The sequence below is a fragment of the Uloborus diversus genome, chromosome 2 (genome assembly GCF_026930045.1).
Source record: "Uloborus diversus isolate 005 chromosome 2, Udiv.v.3.1, whole genome shotgun sequence".
Taxonomy (NCBI): domain Eukaryota; kingdom Metazoa; phylum Arthropoda; class Arachnida; order Araneae; family Uloboridae; genus Uloborus; species Uloborus diversus.
The window spans coordinates 171,799,599-171,822,022 of NC_072732.1; the positions used below are offsets into that span (position 1 = coordinate 171,799,599).

The window sequence follows — 22,424 nt, forward strand, 5'->3', positions numbered from 1 at the left end:
TGTAGCGTAAGTATAAGGACAAAGCACAAAAATTGTCTAGGGGTAAAAAAAGCTGGAAAATTCAGCGTTTTCTGAAGAAAAGTATAAAAGACGACGAAACCCGAATGAGCAAGTTTCAGATTTTTTAGTTTCCATGATCATCAACAGTTTAGGCAAAGTTATTTCTCGAGTGATAAAATCTACTGTGTGTTTTTTTTAATTACCCCCCCCCCCCTTTCTTTTTTTTTTGAATTTTACTTTATTGTATTTCATTTTGTTATGCAAAACTATGTAGAACCTCAAATAGTTTAAATCTTTTTTACTGAATTCCAGCTTAATCAAGACATTTCTTCGAATTTTATGTTGCCTGTTTTTCCATTTCTGTGTACAGAGGAAGAAATATTAAACTTTTTCATAAGATAATGAAAATACTGTACATCCTATTCTGTTTTCTGTCCGACCGTTTGTGAAACCTGTTCATTTCTAAAAAATATACCTTGTTTATTCGAGATTTGTGACATGTTGGTTTGCAGAAAATAATTCAAATCAAAGCCTTTTAGCTGGAGTAGTTTCCTCTGTTCCACAAATATTGAGAAAATCAGACGTGACAGGATTTAATCAAAATAATTTGAGTTACTTATTGACCAGTTAAAGAAAAAAGTTAAATATATTTATTTAAAATCTTTGGAGTATATATTTAATGCATTAAGAGTTAATAAATACTATTAAAGTTCAAAATTCATTTTTTATGTCCATTGTCTGTGGTAAAGAACAAATAAAAAAGAAGTTTAAATTGTGAAAGTATTTAAATTAGTTAATTTTTTAAAAAAACTTCTCCGAAAATTTAAAAAAACCCAAAAGTGGGCTAAATAATGGGTTTTTTTAAATGGGTTTTTTCAAAAAAACCCATTGGGTCCAACCCAATCAGGTCCAATCCGGCCAACCCTGGCTTTAATCTGCTCAGCTCACGGCATCTCAACTACCAAGTGTTATCGTTGGCAGACCTTAAGTACAAAAGGTCTGTGATGTCATCTCTTTCAAATTTGCATATAAGAAAAAAATCACAGAAACTCGTAATAGTGTCTAAACTTTTGCAACAAGCAAATTTCTATTTTAATCCAAAACAGTATTGTTAAAGCATATCAAACAATTGTATTTTGGTTATAGTATTTCAAAAGAGTTTTTGAATACGTTTGCAGACTTTTGTATTTCTACTATCGCAATTCTAAATTCTACAGCTGAAGAACGTCATTGTCTAAACTTTTGCATCGCAGTGTATTATTTTAAAAATATGTGTATTTTTTGAATAGTTGCAATGCTATGCATAATTCTTTAAGTAATTTGGGGCCCCTTAGGAAGAGGGGGCTCCAGGCCCAGGCCTAGTAGGCCTGTGCAGTAATCAGGCTCTGACTGCAAATGTGTTTTTCTCAAAATCTAAAAAAGTTCACTTACATCCCTTTGCATCTCAGTGCCACACATGCATTTCCTTTGAAATTAAAATAAAATATAAAAAATGTTTTTTACTTCTAAAGACTACAGTAGAGTCCCGACTTACGCGAGGGATACGTTCCAAGACTTCTCGCATAAGTCGAAATTTTGCATTGTGGAAAAAATATATGCATACAATTTTTTTTAGAAGCATACCAAATTCTTTTAGACACTTACAAACACCCCTCACACTTCTTTGAAGCATTCTTCAACTATACACTACAATTTCTTACTTAAAGAACTGAATTTTTATTGTATTTAAAAATAAAAAACTGTTTTATTCAACATGAAATACTTTAAGATGCCCAAAATGAATGATCGATGGGAGGAAAAAACATAAAATAAAACAACATGGTATGTACAGTATGCAGTTAATAATATAATGCTGCACTATAATACTGTATGGTAGATACAATAACAATACTTATGAGTTAAAAAATGAAGATAATGATGATTTATGCTCCATTATCAGATCGTTATTCTTATTGAATACATTTTTAAATATGGCTACCTTGTATAAAAAGTTTCAATTTATGGCAACAGCCCCTCTTCCTGATCTCTTTAATCCCCAATACAAGAGCAGCTTCCATTTTCAAAATATTTACATTGATAAACTGCTCTGCAAGTTTCAATATTGAAACTAACAGGGGTCTGTCCAGGATTTTTCCCAGGGTCCGTTTTTTGTGAAAAATCAATTATTTTTGTGAAAAATCAATTAATTTTGAGAAAAATCAAATTTTGCAAAAAAAAAAAATAAATAAATTAATAAAAAAAATAATTAAAAAAAAAACGAAATTTTTGAATTCTGAGATGGCGCAAACTGCATCATTGACACTTAAAGTTGAGTGTTTTCCCTCTTTTCTGTTGAGAAGATCATTTTTGCGTGTTTTTCGAGTATCGGGGTATGGGAGGGCGGCATCACTCTCTAGGAGATTGGCACCCCTCAAGTATCAATATTTATTTACTATTCTACATTATGTTACATTTTTCTAGAAATGTTATATGTATAGTATTTAAAATAATTGTAACAAAGAAATTCATGCAGAGGTTTAGCATTTAACTTTTTGAACCGAGACATTGTTAAAGAGCACAGAATTTAGTTTAAAACTTATAAACTCTGTGATTTTTACAAAAATAAAAAAATATTTTATTTGTTTACCTCTTAACAAAGTGTACTAAACATCGAAAATTCGAAAAATCAGATTCCCATAGCGGATGCAAAGAGATTGCAATCCTCAAGTGAAAACATCAAAAGTATAAAAACAGCTCGTAAAATAAATATTTTTGACAAAATTATTTTAGAATTGCATTTTAGAGTCCTATGATAAACATATCATTAATGTCTGGACACAGTTGAATAAGAAAAAAGAAAAATAAATAAATAAATAAATAAAATAAAAAAATGAACCTTTGATTCAGCATTTAAACTTTTGACTCATAAAAGAAAATGGAATTCCACTTTAAAAACTTAAAATAAGCGTTGTTATAAAAATAAAGAGACTTCATTTATTTGCATCCTAATAAGGCAAAGTTAGCTTGAAAAAAGAATAAAATATGATTCTCATATCGAGTGTAAAAAGATTGCGCTTTTCAAAATGTAGACATATAAAGATAAAAACGGGAAATAAAAGAGTTTATTTAAAATTAATTATCCTTTTTAGCATCGAAAAATCAAACCCATATAACATTCTACCAAAATAACAATTAAACATCGCCCCACCAGACGCTAAGTGGCGATAAACAGTTAAACATCGCTCTCACCAGACGCTAAGTTTAAAATGGTAACCCTATCTGAAGCGATCACATTTTCCCCCCATCCCTACTATCCTTTGCAGTTCTAAGTTCATTTTGCTGTATATTATTGTTTATTAAATCATGAGCGGGGAGAAAAGTGCTTACACGACTGGACTGACTGAAGGCTGACTGAAGGTTGACGTTTTTTCAGAGAAGTTTACAATACCGCTGCATAAAACAAACAAGCAAAATTAGAAACCAAACTCACTGTCAGCTGTTAATTTCTTTCAAAGAAACCAGCAAGCATTATATTTATTTGGTCTTAGTTGTTATTTATCGCTTGCAGGAGCATCACAAGAGTGCCGATTTTTTTTTCTTTTGAAAAATTAGCAGATTTTGTATAAGTTGATCCCTCTAATTTAACTTAATAAAAGGTTCCAAACATTATCTCGTTATTTTGATTTGAGATTTGCTCTTCCAAAAAACAATTTGTGAAAGATCCGTTTTTGTTTATCAGAATTTTGTGAAGGGTCCGTTTTGGTTGGTCGGGATTTTGTGAAAGGTCCGTTTTGGTTGATCGGATTTTTGTGAAGGGTCCGTTAACGGACCCAAATTTCCTTTGGCCAGACCCCTGACTAAGTTCTAAACTTTTACGGATATCTTTTTGTTTTGACTTTTAATTGTATGTACGGAAGATTCACTCATATTTATTATCGCTCTACCGTCGATGTTTGTCAAGCTTATCGAGAATCTTAGCCTTGTTTTTTTTAGTCAGAAACTTTATTTTTTTCCCATCTTCACAAACTCTTTAGATGAAGGTGCCACTAGGGTGCCATTATATTTATCAACTTTAATATTTAGAATGAAAAAACTAAATAAATGAAATCTTCTGAGTGGTTATTTGATGCACTAACAACGCCATGCATAGACTAATTTGGTGTGGGAACTTTCGCTGTCAGTGATGCTTAAAGGGATGTAATAACACTCACAAAATCAATATTTAGTAATCAATAACTAAGTCTATGTACTTCCAAAAAAATTCGTGTTGAGGACGAAAAATTCACGTTAGCTCTAAAATTTGTTACATGTGAAAAATTCGCGTTATAGCCATTTTGTCTTATAGCGGGAGTCGACTGTACTTCTATAAGCTTGTTTGCATTAAAAAGTATGAAATAAAATAAGTATATCTGTCATTTTTCAAAGAGTGTAATTTTTCTGCCACACCCCTTTTACAGTCAAAACTATATTGTTCATATTGCTTAATAACTTGTTTAATTAAAAGTATATACAGTTAATTCGCAATAACCTTTGTCTTTAATTCCATGCTAATTATTCTCAATATCTCGAAGTTAACTTCCTTCAACTCAAAGTTTTTTCAAAGATGACTTGAAATTTATTTCGAAAGAACAAAAAAAAGATAGAAATGAGTGACTATGAGAGAAAAATTAATTATCCTTCACTTGCAATTCCTGCCCACAAAAAAAGTCTAATAATAATAATCTAATAAAAATCTGAAGTAAAAAGAGCACCTGTTGAGCCAATCTATACATATAATAAAATAAGATGTTTGTGTATGTGTGTGTGTGGCGCGCTTCCTGGGAAAACGGTAAATCCTAGAAAGATGAAATTTGGTATACAGGTGCAGTTTTTGTCGAAGTTGTGCACCTCGGGCTTCAATTTTTGATATTTTAATTAGAAAAAAGTTAGTTAATGTTTTATGTGTTTTTTTGCACTTTTTAGTACTTTTTACCTCACAAACCCCGAACCAATCGTACCACACAAGCATTTTTTGTACTGTAGTGTAGGAAATTTAATTTTAAATATGATGAATGAAAACATTTTAAAAATAGAGCAATTTTTGTATTTTTTATCAAATTTTGAAAAAAACTTTAATTTGCATTTTTTGCTGTATCTATATTACTTTACATTTCATAGTTGTGTGCATTTAATTCAATTAAAACAGCGAGATTTTTTTTCTTTGGCAAACGCTATACTTTTTGCACACTACGGGGAATTTTGGAGATTTTTTTTTTTTTTTTTGTTTTACTTAAAATAAAAAAATGAGTTTTTTGAGTGATCTTTGTTTTAATTAGGAAATGAGCGGGGAGATTAAAATAAATAGAGATGGATAAGAAAATTTAGAGAGAGATCGTAAAGGTAGATAGCCGCCGAAGGCGGCAATCTCGGCGTAAAAATGTGAATGGCACAAAAAAAGATAGATATGGATTGATTAATACTGCTGCCAAATTTATTTAATCAGTCGCCGAGGGCGTCAAACTTGAAGTAAAAAGGTAAATGACAAGTTAGCCAAACAGCCGCCATACGTGGCTGCTTGCATAGAAAGGCGAATGGCGTAAGAAGGCGAAACAGCTGGTCGCCGCAGGCGGCTAGTGTGCAATAAAGGAGTTACATGTGTGGAAATGAGTAAGCTTGTTTTGTTTTTTTGAACTGTACTGTTTACACTTAGACATGTTGCTGGACAACGAATTTGCTTTTAAGCAGTCAAGTCAACTGATTGTACCTTTATTCAAAGGCTGACCTAAGTCAAGATGCATCCCCCTTCATTTTTTAGTTTGATTATTTGCTGATAAGCTCCTGAGAGACAGAGTGAGTTTTCTTCACTATAAAAGATGTCTAAGCAAGAACTCTGTCAATGATATTAAAAGAAAAAGAGAAACTTTTAATGCGGTAAAATCAATGAATCCGAATCTGAAACGAATGAAGATGTGCACCTTTCCTGAAGTAGAATCAGCTCTACTCAAGTGGTTCCAGCAGTATCGAAATCAAAATCATGCTTTTGATTTTTTTCTCTCAATATTTTTGATTAAACTGTGCATATTGCGCTTAAATCTTTTCAATTCTGTAATTTTGTCTGCTACATGTACATATTAATAAAAATATTCAATGGTTTTTCTTTTAAAATGTCAAAAACAAAAACTAGCGGTAAGTCGAACTTCCGATAAGTCGAAGTTTTTTGTCGGTCTCTTTAGATTCGAGTTACTGTGAATTGACTATATTTTATTAATTACTCCTTTCACAAGCGTCTTAAGAGCCATTATTTTGAAGTTCAGACAAAGTGTGGCAGTGACCATTTTTGATTTTTCTAATTTTTTTATATGTCAAAGTAGGTCATGAGAAGTGAACATTCTGAAATTTTTAGCCTTCCAAAAAATTTTTTTCGCTCGTTAAAAATTTCCAAAGTTTGAGGTTTTGCAGCGTTTTTTAGAATAATTCTAAAAGTCGCATTTCAGTGCGCTTTAGCTCTTTACAGAAACTCCAGCCCACGGTTATGTTTATATTTATTGGTTGTACTGTATCTAGTAATGATGACTTCATAGTTATTTTGGTTGGGGATTGTTGCTTTCTTCAGATAAGGGGTCGCAAAGTATGGATTTTATCCGTTTTCGCGCAAGTTTAACCTGCGTTATTTCCTCCCAAAAGCCATCCCCCGAAAAAAATTTAACATATACTGAAAGTTTATACTATGAAGAGCGTAAATAGCACAAAATTTGTTTGAGGTTTAATTTTTTTTAGGAGAAAAATGCCCTGATATTTTTCAAATTTTCAAAAATTGTGCTTTTTTGATCGCAATTAACTCAAAACAGCATCACTAGGAAAAAAACCCTTTTATATATTATGGTACCTGGCTATATGCAAAACATCATGAAAAAGAAAACAGCATGGGATCTCTTCTTGTTTTCTAGAAAATAATTTTTTTGTAGCTCATTTTATGCGTTTTCTTGTGCGTAAAACGTGTGTCTAGTATGCAGATTAGATCTGCTAAAACTTAAAGTATGTAGTAGGAATGTAAATATGTGTGAATAGAGAAAGAGAAAAAGACTAGCAATACTTTATTTTTCTGATTTTTACAAATTGATGGTATTTTAATTGCAGGTAAATCAGAAAACGATAAATCAATATCATTCATATATATATATATATATATATATATATATATATATATATATATATATATATATATATATATATTTATGTCCGTAACAGTGGAAGAAATTTCATGAATAATATCTGCTTTACTTTCCTCTAAATGTCTATTTTCTATGTCATCTTCAAATACCTGTTCAGAGTTCTGTTTCTTGTGGTCTTGGTCAGGCATCTACCAGTCAACAAGGAGAAAACAAAGAAGAAAACATTTTGTCAATCTCATGTGAGGGGTGGGCTCTCCCAACTCGTAAAAGTACACAATTTTCAATGAAACAAAGAGAGTTTCTTTAAGAAAAGTTCCTTTATGGTGAGAAAACCGGGAGAAATCAGACGCCCGACCAAGTAGAACATGCAATGAGAACAGAGATGACTGAAGACAAAAAAAAATCCAACCGAACAACATCTGACAAAAAGTCAAATTCAAGCTGCTTTTAGCCGATATACAAAGCAAAAAAAAAAAAAAAGCAAGTAATACTGATTTATCAAGAACTGACAGCCTTTTACAGGTATACATAAGATAACATACAGAAGATATATACAGAAGATAACATAAAAAATAGACATTTAGAGGAAAGTGAAGCAGATATAGTTCATGAAATTTCTTTCATTGCTATGGACATAAATAAATAAATAAGAAAGAAATATTTTGTTATTGATACGATGAAACGATAAATCAATATATATAATAAAAGTGTAAAATATTGAAAAGACCACACCAAAAGCCCATAGATGCGCAACGCAGAAAAACTAAAAAGGCAAGTAAATATAAAATTAAGCAAACAGAATTTCAAATATTAAACAAATTATAAATAATTAATGATAATAACATTCTCTTTTAGTTCATAGTTAAATTTTTGGTCTTTTGACCATAATTAATGAATCCTCTACGGCTGATGAGCTCTGGATTCATACTTTATCTTTTCCTATTTAATAGCTGTTTGCAATTTTCCTTTTTATCATCATTAATTATTTATAATTTGTTTAATATTTGAAATTCTGTTTGCTTATGATATCGATTTATCGTTTTCTGATTTACCTGCAATTGAAATACCATCAATTTGTAAAAATCAGAAAAATAAAGTAGTGCTAGTCTTTTTCTCTTTCTTTATACATACATATATACATACTTATTACATCCTTTAAGTTTTAGCAGATCTAATCTGCATACTGGACACACGTTTTACGCACGAGAAAACGCATAAAATGAGCTACAAAAAAAATATTTTCTAGAAAACAAGAAGAGATCCCATGCTGTTTTCTTTTTCATGATGTTTTACACATAGCCAGGTACCATAGTATATAAAAGGTTTTTTTTCCTAGTGATGCTGTTTTGAGTTAATTGGATTCAAAAAAGCACAATTTTTGAAAATTTGAAAACTATCAGGACATTTTTCTCCTAAAAAAAATTAAACTTCAAACAAATTTTGTGCTATTTACTCTCTTCATAGTATAAACTTTCAGTATATGTCACATTTTTCCGGGGGGGGGGGTGGCTTTTTGGTGGGAAATAACTCAGGTTAAACTTGCGCGAAAACGGATAAAATCCATACTTTGCGACCCCTTATCTGAAGAAAGCAACACTCCAACCAAAATAACTATAAAGTCATCATCACTAGATACAGTACAACCAATAAATCTAAACATAACCGTGAGGTGGTGTTTCTGTAAAGAGCTATAGCGCACTGAAATGCGACTTATAGAATGTTTCTAAAAAAGCGCTGCAAAACCTCAAACTTTGGGAATTTTTAACGAGCGAAAGAAAATTTTTGGAAGGCTAAAAATTTCGGAATGTTCACTTCTTATGACATACTTTAACATATAAAAAAATTAGGAAAATCAAAAATGGTCACTGCCAAAATTTCCGTTTTTTGTCTGAATTTCAAAATAATGGCTCTTAAATACTAATTGCTTACGTATATTTAATTTTTTAATATTGTGTTTTAGTTCGTTTTAGTAGGATAAGGAATCATGTCACACAATAAATTCCCAACTCCATTACCTAAACAAAATGCCATTCCTCATCAACACATGGTAGTAATGACAGTAAATTTTATTTTCCATGATACAAGGGAGTACACTGTTCGTTTTCAGCTATAAAGAAGTTGCGAGATTTTTGTCAAAAAACAAGATAGATTTTGCTTTAAAAACCTAAGTGTGGTTACTGTGATTTCTCACTTCTGTGAACTTGAATTTCAGGAATGTAAATTAATGTAAAAAAACAAGACAGTGAACATATTTTCATATGTTTAGCATGTGCTAAACATATGAAAATATGCTTCTTCATTGCATCAACAAAGAAAAAAAAAAATTCCCAGAAAAATGTATCCATTCAGTGGCGGCTCGTCGTTTAATTTGGTGGGTGGGCCCACTGTTATCAGGGGCGCCCTGACGGAGGTCATTCTGGCCTCCCAAAAGTTTCTTTATTTGGCAAATTTGGAGTTCATATAGCTTTTCAGGCCTAGTTTATCTTCTAATTATGTTTTAGTATGTGTGCATGCTTTATTTATATCATTCGGTAAAGTTCGGAGTTTCATTTTGTGAATTGAGAACTCAACCACTCTCCTCCCATCCCAAAAGGTCAGGTTACGTCTGACGATTGTATAAAGTTTTCACAAGAAAAAGGAAAACAGATAAAATGAAGAGAACTAAGGTGGGCGTGCCAAATAATAAGGCAATGAAGACCAATTAACCCCCCCCCCTCCTTTTTCCTATACAGAATAGCAAAAATTAGATTGTGACTGGGATCATGCAGCAGCATTAACTTTCACTTTAACATATTTCGTTATTATATGAGGTAGTGGAGAAGCAAAGGGATGTTTAAAGATAACTTCCTACGTAGGCTTTTCATAGATTTTTTTTCCTAAATCATGCTGTAGAGCAGCACCAACCAGGGCTACTAGTGCTATCTCTTGCCCTAAGACAGAGGAGAGGTTCACCTACCCTTTGTACAGGTTATCTCCAAATTTTTAATTTTGCCACTTACATCCCTTTGCTTCTCACTGCCTCATATATATCAAATTACGAAACTGGTAACTAATTTTTCTAGAAACAGTTTACTTAATTACCAATATATTCTTTTTATAAGAAATTTAAATTACTTTTAATTTTCATTGTGTAATAATTTAGGTTTGCTAAGCGTTAGAATACGCTAGCGTAGAAAAGGCATGATAATAAGGCCAACACGATTAAGACTTATTATTTTAACCAAATATCATAGCTTATAAGAAAATTGAAAAAAATCTCACCCAATGAAGATTATTTTAGGTGCAGCATTTAGTTCAAAAAATTTGAAGTCTTATTATATTAGCACGACACTGAAAACCAACTGAACCTAAATTCAAACTGAAACTTAAAAAATGGCAAACGCCTTTTCGAAAATAAAATGTCTATTCAGAAATTTCGAGAATGCGCTCTAAGTTCCATAAAGAAAAATAAACACATTGAAATGGACATCTCATGCAATGAAATGAGTGGGAACCCAAAATATTGTAAACCCCAGTACCTCATACTAACAGCTGTTTAAGATTAAAGAAAAGGAAAAAAATGGATTAAATCACGAGAGAGAGAGAGAGAGAGAGAGAAAGACAAAGCGATGAGAGAACTTTCCTTTCCCCGGGGAGTGGGCTCCGAAAATTCTGCCCATTGCCTCACTGAAACTTGGCATAAGCGACGCGAGACGAGACACATTTCTCCCATTGCTTCTACTATTGGTATTGGATGAAGATATTTTTCGAGGGGGCAGGAAGGGAGCCAGCCCATGGACCATACACATCGTTCGGGGTGATGTCACTTGCCGCTTTCGTTTTGATTTAATGCTCGCAGTTGGTTAAGTTGTGGGCCGCCGTTAAAATGGCCTAAAGAATTATTCTTAAAGCGCTGTCGCTATTTGATAGAAAGGAACACTTTTTTCTTATATTAGCAATTAGCAGAGTGCTAGAAATTTAAAATCAGTTTCATGCCCTAATTTTATTTAAAACTGAAACACAAAAGACATTTTTAAATAATCTAATTATGCACTATTTTGTCGGGTGGGCCCGGCCCACCCGGCCCATAGTGACGAGCCGCCACTGTATCCATTAGGCCTATATTAATGGAGAATTCCTCATCTCCGTGACAGATCTTATCAATGCCATTATTCTGAGGTGAAAAAAAATGTGATGGAGAGAAAATACATCAATCTTAGGCATTCTACCTAAATTATAAATTGCCAGTATATTCTCAAATTTACTAAATAGTATTTTTTAACACACATTTGAGCTAAAAAGATAACTACTAATTAAGTTGTACTTTAATTAAGAGAGCTTAATATTAGATTCCCGCTAATCATTGAAATAGCTCATTGTTTGCACAATTAACAAAATTACTACTGTGATATTAAATTGACCTCAATTTTTAAACATTGAAAGTTTTTTTTTTTTTTCCATTTCTGTAAACAAGGCAGTTTACTTTTTTTTTATTTATGAGTAAAATAATTGAAACTTAGCTGGGCCATTGTTTATGGTTGCTTTTAGTAGGTAACAAACACTTTCATTTAAGAATAAAAGAAAAAGAGAACGAAAGGTTTTGAAATTGAAAAATATTTGCATTCAAAAATTATTTTCTGGAGAATGACCCATACAATTTCTTGATTGCAACACTCAAAAATTGAAGTTGATCTTAATATCTTTATGTTAATTCTACAACAGCTAATAATATTTCAATTAAAAATTGAGAGGAGAGGAAATATGGCGATATAGTAAAAGCTATTTCCACAGAGCTGTATACCGTTTATTTCTTTTCTTAACTTTTTAATTTTAAATAAATTTGAGAACAGTGCCTGACAGCACTGCTAGTTATCCCAAACACATATGAGCAATATTATTAAATGTATGGATTAAAAGCAATGATTTTATTATTCATTGAAATGCTGAAATAGTAAATAAAAGCTTGACTATTCAATAATTACCTTAGTTTCAGCTTGTCTTTTGATCCCAAATGCTTTATTTTGTACAGGTTGCCTTGCTGCAGGTTTTAAAAATTCAGTTTTACCTGCTTCTCCTGGAGCAGCCCCGATCTTTGGTATTCTACTCATATTTCTAAGAAAGAAAAAAAATGATACAAACTGCAAAAAAGTACATAATGTATCATAAATTGAGTTAAGCCATGCTAGAACACTTTCATAAAGAATTTAATAGGGAAATAATAACAAGAAAAAAACATTAACTTAACACTAAAAAAATAATTACTGGCACATTAAAAAGTAATTTTATACTTCAGGGTACCCAAGGGGAGGAATGAGTTTCCTGAGTTCCTTAAAAGAATAACTTTTACTTACGTAAAAAAAAAAATTAAACAAAATTTAAACAATGACATCTATTTACATTTAATACAATTATTAATTATTTTTATTTAATTTGAAAAGCTTTTGTCAAACCTTTTTTTCTGTTTCATCTTTTGCAAGTTCAATATTTTTATTACCAGCATAAAAAGAATTCTCAAAGCTTCTGTTTTATATATAACCCGACTTATGCGAGGGATGCGTTCCAAGACCCTTCGCATAAGTTGAAATTTCGCGTTGTGGAAAATGGTATGTGTAAAAATTTTTATAAACATACCCATACAATTAATAACACTTGTAAACACCACCTCAAACTGTCAAAAACCACTTCTTAACTATACATTGTGGTTTATTAAATAAAAATTTGAATTTTTTATTTATTTTATTTAAAAAAGAAACCGTTTTATTTAACATAAAAAACTACTATGATGCACAAAATCAATGATCAATTGGGAAAAAAAGACATAAAATAAACCACTACGGTAAGTACATTATGTAGTAAGAAAAACAACTGCACTATAGTTGTACCAAAGAACATATACTGTACAGTAGATCCAGTAATGATATTTGTAACTGTAAAATTACAGATGGTGATGATTTATGCTGCGTGATCAAACCGTTATTCTTATATAATTTTAAATACACAATACAGTTGCTTCACTAGTTCTTTTATAACGTTTCCATCTATGGCAACATTTCTCTTCCTGATTTCTTAAGAGGACTCATCAGACAGAAAATTTCTAGCTTTCGGAAGAGAGAGAGAGAAAGCTGTAGCGTTTTACTTCCCCCTCTATGTGGAGCGGCTGACAGGTTTTGGGGGACGTCCTCCCCTCTATGCTGTCACCGCTCAAAATTTATTGGCAGGGGAAGAGGGTCCGTGTATAGTCTTGGATGACCACATACAATTTTTGCGTTGATTCTTTTAGATCATTTTAGTTTCGACCGAAATCTTCTACACAATCGGTGTTTTGTGCCTAACTTTCCTTTCCTTACGCACTGAAACTCGAAATTTTGTCAATTTTATATTCTTTATTTGTTTTCTAAATTTGATTTATTAAAATGCTTTCACATGCTACTTTTTATGCACAAGAAGGATATGCAGTAGGATTATTAACATTTCGTTTTCCTTCGAAATGCAGCATTATCAATCTGCAAATCAAAAGCATTTCGCAGGATTGTTAATCAAATTATGGATCACGTTGCGATTCGAATTTGCCGCTCTTGTTCATCAAATATTACCGCATCATTACCGCCAGCACCAGGCAAATGGGCGTGAAATTCTTGCAATCTGGCTGAACTCACCAAAATGAAACAATTATTCAAAATTTGAGGAATGGGCCAAAACAAGGCCCCCCACCCCCCCTTCCAATTTTAAAGAAACGACTTGGACTTGAAATGATATTTTCAAATAAAAGCAAAACTGTTACTTTTGAAAACAGTTATATTCCAGTATTATTTTAATCTTTTGCAATTTATATTCTGTAGCATTTGATCTATTTCAGCCTCTGCTTCACATTTTAAAAGTCGATTATAAAAATTACGTTTAAGAACTTCATTGGCCGCTGCGGCACCATCATTAACTTTCTAATCAGAAGTCAGTAAATTTAATAATCAATTAAATTTATCCTGATTTAATTAAACACACTGGTATGATAAATTATAAATTCATTTGTAGAAATGTGAATCGAAATAAAAGTAACGGAAAAAGAATGATTATGAAAAGTTTTCCGCATTAATTTCCATATTTGTCAAGCTGTATGGAAATAACAGAATTCTTAACCCCCCCCCCCCCGCCACTTATTGATGCGAATTATCAGGGAACGTATTTTTCGGACTTGGAACATACTGTTTTAATTCATAGGATAAATTTTAGAGTTAGTAAAGCGTTCGAAAAAGAAAATCAAATTTGTTTCTGAAGTTTTTTAATCAAAGATTGCAGTCTTGAAACATTACTTACCTTTTTTTTTTTCAATGTCCTTTTTTTCTATTTTCGAATTTGTGCGTAGTAGTTGATTTATGTATGTTTTTAAAAGCAAGAGTTTTGAATAAGTTTCAGGTTTTCTTTTCAGATTTTTTGTTTACGCTAAATGTTTCACGAAAAGAATACTAATGAATCGGAACAGTGTAAAAGTTATACCATAAGAACAGTAGCACCCAACCTGCGGCTCGAGGGGCAAATACGATGTGTGAAGTTGATACGTGTGGCCCGTGGTCTTTTTTAAACTCAACAAATCGAAAAGCACGTTTAATGAGAACGTCAAAAATTGAGCTAAATACTCAGAATTGGTTTCTGATAAACTGATGCAATTAAAAAAAGATGCATCAAGTAATGATTACACCAATTATTGGTTTTTAATTTTCATTATTTTCTTCCTCGTTTTCACATGCTATTTAAAAAAATGTTGAACATTTTCAAATTTTAGTTATGTTCTGAACCGCGAGAACCATTTTAATATGAGGTGCGGTCTCAAGTAGAAAGAGGTTTATCACCACTGCCATAAGAGATTAAAAAATCATCAAAAATATTTTTTATTACAGTATGAAGTATGAGTTTAATAATTTTATTTCTGGAAACACTTCGGAAAACATACGCAAAAAAATGTCCCCTGTGGCCCAAGCTCGCTTATTATAACCCCAGTTTATTACGTTTTATCTGCAATCTTAGAAGTTTGGATTTTGAAAGATTGGAAAGTTTTGTGTATTTGCCATGAAATGAAATTACATAACTTTAATAGCATCCGTTTTATTTCTACCTACATTCGTAGCATAAGATGGAAAAACGCAGAACTTCGAGGCTGTTAAGCTACCTCTCTCTAAATGTTAAAATTATGAGCTCAAACCTCACAATCATTATTTTTTACATAGGTGAAACCAAATGGGAAAGTAAAACCAATAAAATAAAAAATGATAAAAAGGTCTATTTTGGACCATGCTAATTTACCATGCTGTTTCGTAAAAGCTGAAAACGGACAGGATACAGAAAAATCTTTTGGAGGAGGCACAGAAAATTGAGTCTCCCGCCTATTCGATGTTTAACAATAGAGTTTTAATGACTTTATTTTTAAATGGTTTTGCGGTCAATGAATCTACTTCTAAATATAGGAATATTATGCACTAATATATTTTGAATATGGACGGAAAACATCTTCAACGTTTCAAGCCAATTAAATACTAAACCCAATTTAATGTCACGGAGACAGTGGTTGGAAAAACTACATTTTTTTTGTAGCGAACTACAACTACTTTGTTACAAATGTAGTTAACTACAACTACAACTACTTTTTTCAAAATGTAGCAACTACAAACTACTTTTAAAATTTAGTCGCTACTTCGCTACTTTCCAAAAAATAAGTAAATAAAAAGCATACACAATAGGTTGTCCCTCAAAAAATGAAAGTCAATTTTTCAAGTCGCATAGACTCTAGTATTTTTCCTCTTGTGTCAAAACAATCGTGAAAAAACGTCTCATATAATTTGCACAATGGCAACCCGTGCCCACTTGCACCTGAAAGTGTAAAACAATACTTGTATGGTTGGCCAAATCGAAAAAAAAAAACCTCGAAATTTCTGTTGATAAAACGTTGCCCCTGTACCCAACACCCCACATGCACCACAAGAACATTTATTCAAATTAAAAAACATATAGATCTGTCACTTGACTTAAAATTTATAATTTTATTTTAAAAATTGATTTTGTTTCGAAATCAATTTTGTTCGTGTTTTCTTTTAAAAAATTATATATAAACTAGCAAAAATACCCGGCGTTGCCTGGGTCAGTAATAATTATGAGAAAAAATCGTTACTTGCTTTTTTTTTCTGGTTTAAGTGAAAGAATTTAAAACACATCTTTTTGACATGATTAAAAGTAGAGTTTCTTCCTTACCCATAAAAAGAAAATAGCAATAAGTTTAAAGAACAAAATAGTATTGATTTAGAAACGAAAGCACTATATTTAAGCATATACAAATTTCCAAAACATGAAATTATTCTTCTCATGTTCAGTGGCGGATACAGCCGGCGGGCAACCGGGCATTTGCCCGGTGGGCCGGTCATGTTTCGGGCCGATCATCTAACAGCAAAGTCTTTCGGGCCTGTCTACTAACAGCAAAATGTAAATTTTTCCGCGCATGTGTTTAGAATAACGCAAATTTGCAAAACATAGCCTCAGCTCCTCTTAACGCATGGGCTAAAACTTGCGGGTGGAGGGAGGCAGGGCCGTCACCAAGAGGGGGACAGAGGGGGAATCTCTGAAATGGGGCTTCCCAGGGCCTTATTAACACACAGGCTCACTAGGCCTAGCCCTGGGGCCTAGGCCTAGAGTAATAAAGAATTATGCAAAGCATTGCATGTAATAAAGACTTAGTTATTGCATCGATATGAAAAATACATGTATTTTTTTAAAAATTCAAAAAATATGATTTATTAATTGGAAAAAAACTTCTTTGAAGGGGAATTTTTAATCTTTCTGCCAGTAACGAATTTACATGGTCACGATTATGAGGGGGTCCAAAGGGGATTCATAAATGCACATTAGTGATTTATACATAGTTGTGTGATTTAGACAAAAAGGCCTCCAAAAGTGCATTCGTGCTTTAAAAATGTAAATCAAACACTGCATAGTCTTCAGGGGGCTTCCAAATTAATGTGGGCCTAATGCCTCACTTTTAGTTAGTCGGGCCTAGGGCTGCCAATATATTTTTGGTGGTGTAATAAAAAATAAATGAATAAATTTTTAAAAAAAACAGAGAAAACTCAACGGTTGTAAAAGTTAAAATACTTTTGGTCTCTTTGACGCTTTCATTTATCAATGACAATTCAAAATTGCTATAAAATGCAACTTACAACAAGGGCCGACGTGAGGTCATGTCAGCTTAGTTGGAGAATAGGGGTCCTGCTCCAGTTGCATAGCTACAGTGTTTGCCGCCCGGGGTGGTTCCTCAATTTGCCGCCCTTTTGTTTGGAAATAGCCAATACATTAAACTGTCAAAGGTGTTTAAATTGAAACTAGAAATTTAATTAAAGAAAAAAAGAGACAAAATTTTCTACAAACTTACAAAAGAAAAAAAAGGGGGGGGGGCTCCACTCTTGGAGAAAACTGCTTAATTTACGTTTAAAAAAATCGAAAATGTAGGCAGTTTTTGGTAAAGTGAAGGGAAAGGGCGGATTGGGTTGCTTCCGATTTTTTTTAAATCAAAATTCTCCTATTGTTCTTTGTCGACGTTGGGGGATCAGTGGGCACCGCAAGAAAATGTTCCGAAATCAAAGTTTTAAAATGCAATCGGGAACGGCCGGATACTCAATACGAAAATTTTCAGCTCTGAAATATGCAATTTTAGGCTATCTTTGGTAGCGCAAATGGCGACAGGAGAGGGAAGGGCGCTCAGTTTCTTACTGAAGTATTTTTAAATTTAAATCAATTAAGGGTAATTTTGGTGCTTTACTGGAATGGGGAAGGTTCGGCTTCTTTCTTTGAAAATTGTTCAACACCAAAGTCTCAAAAACGCAATTCTAGGCTATCTTTGGTGACGTTAAAATGTTTTCTAACACCTAATGGCACCAAAAATGTTGTGAAGTCAGTAGACGCTCTCAAGAAAATTTCCGTAATTGACGCCCGACTTTAGGCTTTGATTGATATTGATAATGTTAGGAGCAAAAGGGGGCAGAGGCAGGGTTCCCTCCCAAAACCTTTCTTCAAGCTGAAGTTCATTTTAGGAATCTTTGAGGAGGAAAAATTAGCGGGCTGTCCCACCCAAGGTAATTTCTATAAGCAAAATTTTGGGCTATCTTTGTGGACATTAGGAATAGGGCCTGAGGAGTTCGGCTTTCATTCCTCGGAAATTTTTCAAAATGGAAGTTTCCATAACGCAGTTTTAATCTTTGGAGACTTTAAATGAGGGGGGGGGGAATCAAAGTACTGTTCTCGGAAAAATTCCGAAACTGAAGTCCAGAAACTTATTTTAAGCTATCTTTAATCACGTTAGGAGATAAAACATAGTCAAGGTTCAAGCGCTTTTTTCGAAAATTGATAATGAAGTATCAAAATTTTAAAAACTTAATTTTAGGCAATATATAGAGGCTTTAGAACAGAGGGTACGAGTTTTCTCCAGGAAAGTTTTCAGAATTAAAGTCCTATAAGTGTACTTTTTGGCTTTGTTTGCTACGTTAGTTTGCTACGCAGGTTCGGGGTTCTACCCAGAAAATTTTAAACATAGAGGTTTAAAATCGCATTTCTAAGCTATCTTTGGTGATATCAGGAAAAGAGAAGAAAGATTCGAGACCTCTTCATCCTAAAAACATTTGGAAGCTATCTTTTACACTGTTAGACTACGGTGTGGAGGTGGATGGGAGAGGTTCCCAACTGGAATTATTTGAAACTGAATGCGCTAAAAAACAAATTTAGACTATGCTTGGCCAAGTTGAGGGATCAAACCAAATGTTGAAAATGAAATTCGCTTACCTTCCATAAAGAATAGACTAACACTTGATCCAAAGTTGTTGGATCGATTTTCTACTCTCAAAAGCGAGAAAACAGAAATCCCTTTTACTTCTTTTGAATTAGAGAACTCTTGTAATGTAATGAATGAAAAATCAAAGTAAACCCTGCAACATATAAAGCTACCTCTGTGATAAGCAATAAACTGTTTTGTGTACTATTTTTCCAATCCCCCTCCCTTTCTTACTCTTGTCACCATTTTTTTGAAGTTAAAAAAAAGTTTTTGTTTCACTAGGAGGTTTTTAAGAAACTCTCTCAAAATCCAGTCTTAGCTCGCTCTTACAACGAAAATTGGAGAACTTCATTGTTTTCTATCTCCTGGAGTTAACTTCTACAGTCTAAAAAAACACTGGTCCCATGACTGTCCGCTGCCGCCCCCTCAGAAAAAAACAATGAATGGTACTGATATGCTATCAAGAAAGATTTTTGAAAGCTTTTTAAAGGAAGCAGAAAGTATTGTATAAAAGTAATTTTAATCTGGTAGTGACATAAGTCTTACAATTCGAAGATTTTCTTTTTGCCTGCAGTAACAGATTAAAACCATAATTTTCTTACTTGAAAAACACGTTTATTTTTTCAACATCAAAAGGGTTAATTTGCCGCCCCTCAAAAAGTTCCGCCCTTGGCGGACCTCCCCTTCTGCCCCACCCTAGCTACGCCACTGCCCGGCTCGGAATTGAACTTGTGCAGAGGGTAAAATTTCCCTATGGTGAAAGGTGTAGAAGGAGGCCTGTGAAAAATTGACTTATGTCATTTTTTTCCTGGATGCGCTTTTGCTCTCGGCGAATCTGTTTATAACAGTTGGAATAGAATTGACAAAATATTTTTTTCCATAAAATTATTTTTAAAAAAAAGCAATCTTAAAAAATACTATTGAGGAGCCTCCTGAAAACTCCTTTTCCTAACATCATTGAATGTCATCACAAATTTCGTTTTTGGAACTAACTTTCGAGTAACTGCCGGTGCTCTAGTCTTTACCAAAAAAGGCTTTTAAGACTTCAATTTTAAAATTTTCTGGTGGATGGCATCGGAATCTATCTCGACTTAAAATCACCAAAGATCTTCTAAAACTGCGTTTTCAGAAGATAATTTAAAATTCTGTTTTTATTTCCACTTTCGAAAAACTGCAGCAGGAGAAATCCTGAACCTATGCTCGTCTAACATCACCAAATATTGTCTAAAATTGAGTTTTTAAGACTGCAATTTCAAAAATTTTCCGGGAGAGAGACCCCTTGGACCCCTTATTTCAGACTTAATGATAATCTTTCCATTAAGTTTATATTGCTAATACTTTAATGACTTCCAGAAGCCAGAAAGCTAAGTCCACTCTCTCCCTTTGTATTGATACATGCGTTAGAAAAAAAATTCAGGGGCTGTCAAACTCGTACCCGACCCCTCCCACCAGATTTTTGACCTCGCATCGAGTCTGGGGGTCGTCAGGGTATGGCAGTATAAAAAAGGGAATGTTTATAATGGGGCCCAGTAATGCATGTTTGTGTCGAGGGACCCATCACGTTCTAAGACGGCCCTATTTCACCCATGAACATCGCTAGATCAGTTTTATAAAACGGGGCAATTAAGTTGCTAGTTATGACTGCAGAAAAGGACATACTAGCCCAGCAGTGTTATCATTACGGAAATATTCAATCAAGTATTATAAAAATACTTAAAAATCGACAATTACAATCACAATTTCCCCCCAAATTAAGGTTTAGCTAATACTGTATCAATTTGTTCACCATTAAAGTGCAAAAGTGTTACTATCTGTTAATTTTTTTAAATAAAACATATTTAGTTGTTAAGAATACTTTCCTCATATTTAAGTGATATCCCAATCGTTAGGTAAAATTTAATATCTATAAGAGGTATGGGGCCACTACATCTCCTAATGCCAGGGCCGATTTTTTCAACCAATCCGCCACTGCTCATGTTTAAAAAGATTAATCTGTTTTGATACTCTTTTTTTTAACATGGAGTCTAAAACCTTCTCTGTATTGCTATTGACGTTGCTCGTAATCCCCTTATACTTGCTTTAGTTATTTTGGGAAATTTCAATCAATGTGGGCTCTTGGTGCGATTTTACCGAATTTGCGGGAATCGTTTTGGGATACCTTCGATGATGCTCCCTCCTTCTTTCCTTACTTTGTAAAACGATCTATTAATTTTTGTTACAAAGATATTATCGCCAGGTGCTGAGATACTTTTGGTCACCATAAAATGGCACTAAAGAGTTTCATCCGAAATGTTTCCAAAATAAGTAGTAAAATTTGGCGATTGTTTGAAATTGTGCAAAAAGGAAAAATTAATGGAAGTTTTTGTGCTGTTTATGGATTTGCCTAATTTAGTTGCTGGATTATTTAACACAGTAAAAAAAGTTTTTTAAAGATTCTTTGATTGGCGATATTTTGTTTACATGGTGAAAACTGAGAAACATTATGACGTAGTCTTCGGATTCAAAAACAGCGACATTGAAAAAAACTGCCAAATGCACCAGCTACGGAAATATTTCCGCAAAAATTTTGGCGATCTGCTGGTTGATTGGATAATGAGTAAGTGTTCAATCAGCATAAATAATAATAAAAACCATTAATTACATTAAAGTTCCGTTTAAATGGAAAATGATCAGCCAAATCATGTATTATTTGCCAATCTTGTGCAAAAATCTTACTTCAAGATTTGACTTGAGAAAAGCCTTGAACAGTCACGAAAAGCAAAGATAGTCAACAATACAACAATAGTCGCTATCGACAGGGGGTTGAGATGATACACTAAATACTGTATTGAGTTTAGGAAAGCCTTCGAACATGGAACTAAAAAGCTCATAACTCGTTTTTTATTCTACTTAGAAATTTCGAATAAGTGCCATCTTCAGCAGAAAAATCAGAGTTTTCGATGGACATATAATGTAAATATGTGCAAGTATTTTTTCATCCCTATATTAGAGAATTTATACGAAAATTGCATTTTATTGCTCCCCTAAGGGGGGTTTTGCCCCCCATAACGGGACAAAAACTACCCTATGTGTTATTCTGATGCATAAGCTATATTATTGTAAAGTTTCATCGAAATCCGTTCAGTAGGTAGTTTTTGCGTGAAAGAGTAACAAACATCCATACATCCATACAGACAAACTTTCGCATATATAATAGTAGTAAGATTTAAATAGAATATATCAAGTTTAAAAATTACTGGCGAACACATTTACAGATCAACAATTACAAACGAATAATAAAAGAATAATATATTTTAAATGAAAAATTTAACTCAAGCTGGAAAAAATCCATATCTTAGAGTACTATGTGGGAGACTTAAAAATTGCAGAAAAACAAAAATTTCTATTTAACGCTAATTACCTACTTTTGTACTTTACTGTTTATATTTTTCAGCTTCATAATTTCGTAAAATCTTACATTTCTGAAAATATGTATCAAAAACTTTTTGAATTTTTTGAAGAAAATTATAAATGTT

At 32.8% G+C, this 22,424-nt stretch overlaps 1 protein-coding gene across 1 annotated transcript in view; it reads right to left on the reverse strand.

Annotated features, from left to right (window-relative positions):
* The window catches only part of LOC129216149 (carboxy-terminal kinesin 2-like), a 78,113-nt gene extending 65,925 nt beyond the window's left edge, over positions 1-12,188 (reverse strand). Inside the window, exon 1 of the mRNA XM_054850308.1 lies at positions 12,092-12,188. The gene's annotated coding sequence lies outside the window, so the exon portion shown is untranslated. The remainder of the gene's footprint in view (positions 1-12,091) is intronic.
* Positions 12,189-22,424: the final 10,236 nt, after the last annotated feature.